General features: G+C 38.0%; 1 long non-coding RNA gene across 1 annotated transcript; it reads left to right on the top strand.

Moving 5' to 3' along the window:
* The first annotated feature begins 1351 nt into the window (after window positions 1–1351).
* LOC133658783 (uncharacterized) lies at window positions 1352–2305 on the top strand. The gene is made up of 3 exons (XR_009827531.1): window positions 1352–1634; window positions 1748–1818; window positions 1906–2305. It is a non-coding gene; the product is annotated as an uncharacterized LOC133658783 (long non-coding RNA).
* Window positions 2306–5129: the final 2824 nt, after the last annotated feature.

Genomic DNA, 5129 nt, shown 5'->3' with positions numbered 1-5129 from the left:
TATATACATATATATATATATATATATATATATATATATATATATATATATATATATATATTTATTTATATATATATATATATATATATAAATATATATATATATATATATATATATATATATATATATATATATATATATATATATATATATATATATATATATATATATATATACAGTATTTTTCGGACTATAAGTACTAGTTTTTTTTCATAGTTTGGCCGGGCTCCAGTGTGACTTATATATGTTTTTTTCCTTTTTATTATGCATTTTCGGCAGGTGCGACTTATACTCCGAAAAATACGGTATATATATAAATATATATATATATATATATATATATATATATATATATATATATATATATATATATCAGTGGAGGCTCCTCCATAGAGGTGGAGGAGGCCTGGCCTCCCCAATAATTTGAGAGAAGAGAGAGATTTAAAAAAAACAATAAATATATTTATTTTATTTATTTATTTTAACAAAAAACATATTTTTTATTTTTTATATTCATATTATTTTAGTTTTGTTCATAAATCTAAATGTTCCCATGGCTAAAACCCAATATTGCAATTGTAAAGCAACAGGCCAGATTTCCCTATCAGTTTGTATTAAGGGAGGCCAGGCCTCCCCTAGGAAATTAGCTTCTCATAGAAGTCAATGTAATGCATGCTTTTTCATGCCAATATGTGATTGGCCAGATCACTGAAAATGGGTGGGCAACGGAGGCCTGGCCTCACCATGCATTGTGTCCAGGGCTGAAAGATTGACATTTTGTTCGTCCAATCACATGCTACTGGTTCATTTGGAATCAATCCTTTCCTTTCCTAATCAACACAGAAGCCATTTTGAGAATTCGCCAGCCACTTCAGTCAAACAAACACTCGCCATAGTGGCTACGAGTGTCCTATCAACTTGTGCTTTTCAGGAAATTTAGAGAACACCCCTGGCTATCATCCGTGAAGTTTATAGCTCATATAGCCAAATACTTTTGCTTAAAACGACCTCGGAAATCGGCGAGATTCTGGCGCAATTTGAGATCTTGGGCTGGAGATAGATATGCGTTAACGTTAAACCCTTCACTCCAGGCATTTCTCCTTGAGTTGACAACATCTCTGAGACAGATTTCGAAAGCAAAAGCTGCTGCTGCTAATCGCTCATTGACATTTATCTCTGTAGTTTGGACATTTTTACAGTTGAAGTTTAGCTCATTGTTTTCCATCCAGTTAGCTGTGTGTGTTCGAGCAAGCCTAGATTAGCCAGGCAAAATGGATGTGAGAGAGGAAAATGTACATGGAACAGGTGCTTGTGGTGGTGGCTTGGGTCCGAATCCAGTGGAAGAGGAGGATGGAGTTCAACCTAGATGCAGTTTTTTTTTAATCTGGGGATGGATGGCTGAGTTGGACACGTTCTGGATCCACACGACCTGTGAGTATTCTCACTACTTTGCTCTCAAGAAATTGCAGTACAATCTGAATTACTTTTTGGATGAACTGGGTGTCTACCAGTGTTACACCACTAGTTCTCAGTAGTAATAACACTCCATTTCATGTCTCTCAGTAGATGAAGCCAGCTGCAACCCGTAGAGTGGAGTCGTGGAGAGAGCCCCTCGCCCCTCAGCTAAACCAGAGGTGGGTTGAAATCTCTACCAGTGTTATACCACTAGTTCTCAGTAGTAATAGCAGTGTTACACCACTAGTTCTCAGTAGTAATAACACAAAATTTCATGTCCTGTATTTCTCAGTAAATGAAGCCAGCACCAACCTGTGGAGTGGAGTCCAGGAGAGAGCATGCCGCCCCTCAGCTAAACCAGATGTGAGTTGAACTAATTAGATGTCTCTACCAGTGTTACACCACTAGTTCTCAGTAGTAATAACACTCCATTTTGTCTGTGTTTCTCAGCAGATAAAGCCAACTGGAACCATATTTTTACATATTTTATATTAAATATATTGAATAAAACTACATATGATAAAGAAAGTGTTATCTTATCTTTTTTATATGCTAAACTTGATTAAATTGGTGATTACATGTTGAAGCTGTAGAAGAATGAAAAATGTAAGCTAAACAAAATTGTTTTTAACTACATAATTAAAATTCCTGCCTTTTACACATGTTCACTTGGCGTTTATATAACATCCAAATGTCATTTCTCAGCTTAATTATCAGGCAGGCTCATAGACTTACAGCAATGTAATTTCTTCAGGAAGGCACAAGGCTAAGCTCTGCACAATGAATTGCATCAGCAAGAACTTTCTGACTGTAGCTTACACTCCAAATAGTATGCCTTTGGCCAGCACAAAGACAGATAAGAGAACAGGGAACATTCCATCGCGAGTGAAGTGAGCAAGCGGAAAAAAATGGCCTCCTCAATTCTGGAAGTCACCAGCCTCCACTGATATATATATATATATATATATATATATATTCCAGACTATAAACCGCTACTTTTTTCCTACACTACAATAGCTTTTCATTCCAAGCAACGTTTGTAAGTTTTAAAGTATAACACACTGTTCATACTTACTAAACCGTCCCATGTGTCTGTAGGAGTGTTTTCATGCATATTTGTATGTGCTACTTGCAATTTAATGAAGCTAGCGCCTTTAGCATTAGCTAATATGCTAACATGTTAAAAGTGTCTGTGGCTTATTAGTATTAGTAGTTCTCTTGGGTTGTAATAATACATTGAGTAATCAAACAAGAGTCACCGTTTTTCGTATCCTTTTTGATAGCGCTAGCATGTTTAAATTTAAAAGCTTGCAAACCAAATATTACATAACATTTGCATGAAACTCTAATCTGGCTGTAAGCAGGCTATTGTAGGAACACATTTTTTTGTACGTTACACAAATGTTTTAATCGGGACTAATCAGAGTCATCCGCCTCTTCTAAAGTTTTACGTACCATTGCAGCGAATATCTTTTCAAACGGGGTGCAACGCTAATTTAGCTCCGGCCACGCTCGTCTGTTTTGGCCATGCACATATCCATCTTCTTCTTCACTTTTTTCCTGACCTGACCATTTATTCTTGTTCAGTTCTCGGAGCAATGGCAGGCTTTTAAACTCACTACTCTCTTTTTGCTGGAATCTTGAGAAAGAAGTGCCTCATACTGAGTTCTGATTGGGTAGAGCGTGCAGATCTCAGGCACATGGCTACTTTTAATAGGATTTGTCTATGTATGGGGCGTGGCCTGGGAAGGGTCTTAGCTTGCTAAGTCAAGCAAAATCCTGCGATCAATATAAAGTTAATGGCGATGTAAGAAAAAATGTGCTCGGATTTGTGTGTGCACACACTTTTATAAATCTGAATTTTTACTTGCGTAAGCTGTTTTGTGGATTTGAAGGTACGTGTATTTTTTGTTGAACATTTACGCAACTCCTAATACATGAGACCCCAGGTGCATATGACCTGTGTTAGGAAGTGTTGTTATGATGCATGCCGCCACCTAACAGTTATCTTGAAATGTAATCGTGTTCACGTTGGGCCACAAACACATACCGTATTTTTCGGACTGTAAGGCACATTTGAAATAATTTTATTTTCTCAAAACTCGACAGTGCACCTTATAACCCGATGTGCCTAATGTACGAAATAATTTTGGTTGTGCTTACTGACCTCAAAGCTATTTTATTCGGTACATGGTGAACTGATAAGTGTGACCAGTAGATGGCAGTCACACATAAGAGCAGTGGCGTGCGGTGAGGTTAATGTCTGGTGAGGCACGACTGCATCATCACAGTCAGATTTACAAACATATGAACCTGCAGTGCAGGTGTACCTAATGTTGTGTCCCTGCGGTCGTTTGCGGCTCCTGCAGCGCGAGCATTGTTGTTTTTGCACTTTTTGGCTTCTTGTTAAGTGACTTTTTTTGGGTGGATTCAGTCTTGCACGTGGAGGGTTTGGGTGTGGGCTTTGGTTGGTGTGGCCGCGGCGCTCCCGTCGGGGGTGTATTCTGCGGCGGAGGTGCTTGGCACCAGGAGGCGGGGTTATGAGACGAGCCTCCAGTTTTATGATCGCTCAGCACAAGAAATACGTTACACACATACAGATGTTGACAAAATACACTGTACATTATACACCTCAGCTAACTAAACTATGGAAATGTATAATATAATTCATATAGCAATACGGTCTCACTGCACAGCAGGCCAGCAGTTAGCCGAGTCATTGCGCACAATCCATGTTGAGGCACAAATCAGTGACGTGCCTCAACTGGCTGCTGATCACCGCACCGTCTCTTCTCAGTATTTGAACGGCAAATGTGAAAATAAAAATAAAAATAATCTAAAACTGGTGAAGTTAAATGGAAAATAACTTTAGTATTATCACTGGTTACATATAACAATTTAATTTTTTTTTTTTTCTTTTTACTTTTTTTTTCTTTCCATGATGGCAGGTGAGGCCGTGCCTCCCCTGCCTCTAGTGACGGCACGCCACTGCATAAGAGCTATGTGTGTAGACTGCAATATGACTCAAGTAAACAACAACAAAATGTTATATGTTCCATTGAAAATATAGAACATTACACACAGCGCTCAAAAATCCATCAAAAATGTTTTAGTACAACTTTGATAAGCTATGAAGCCGCAACACTTGATGGATTGTACTGTGCTTCAACATACGAGTATTATTATGGTGTGTGTTTAAGGTAAGACATATTATCTGATGTTTTGTTTCGCAATTTTATGCACAAGCAACTTTTCTTACCTTCTTGTACATGCTGATCTGTATTTGGGATCGGCCTAAATTCAGAAAATTTGCACGCGTCCGCCTTTGTAGTCCGTGCCGACGGCGTAGCCGATAAGCTTCTTTTTCTCTATCTTCTTGTTATGGGACATTCATCCTCCGCTGTTGCCATTTGTAATAGAAAGTAGTGTAAAGTTCTTACTTATATCCGTCAGTAAACTCGCCATGAAAGCGCTAAAACATACAGGTATAGTGAGTTTACATTATCCACCCAAGGAACTTTAGTTATTAGAAAGTTTTGGTATTGTGTATAAGGTAAGACATATTATCTGGTGTTTTGTTTCGCAATTTTATGCACAAGCAACTTTTCTTGCCTTCTGGTACATGCTCATCTGTATTTGGGATCTGCCTAAATTCAGAAAATTTGCCCGCGTCC

The sequence above is a fragment of the Entelurus aequoreus genome, linkage group LG01, assembly GCF_033978785.1.
Source record: "Entelurus aequoreus isolate RoL-2023_Sb linkage group LG01, RoL_Eaeq_v1.1, whole genome shotgun sequence".
Lineage (NCBI taxonomy): Eukaryota > Metazoa > Chordata > Actinopteri > Syngnathiformes > Syngnathidae > Entelurus > Entelurus aequoreus.
The sequence above is the reverse complement of the archived record's forward strand: the minus strand, read 5'-3'. Positions and strand labels throughout refer to the sequence as shown.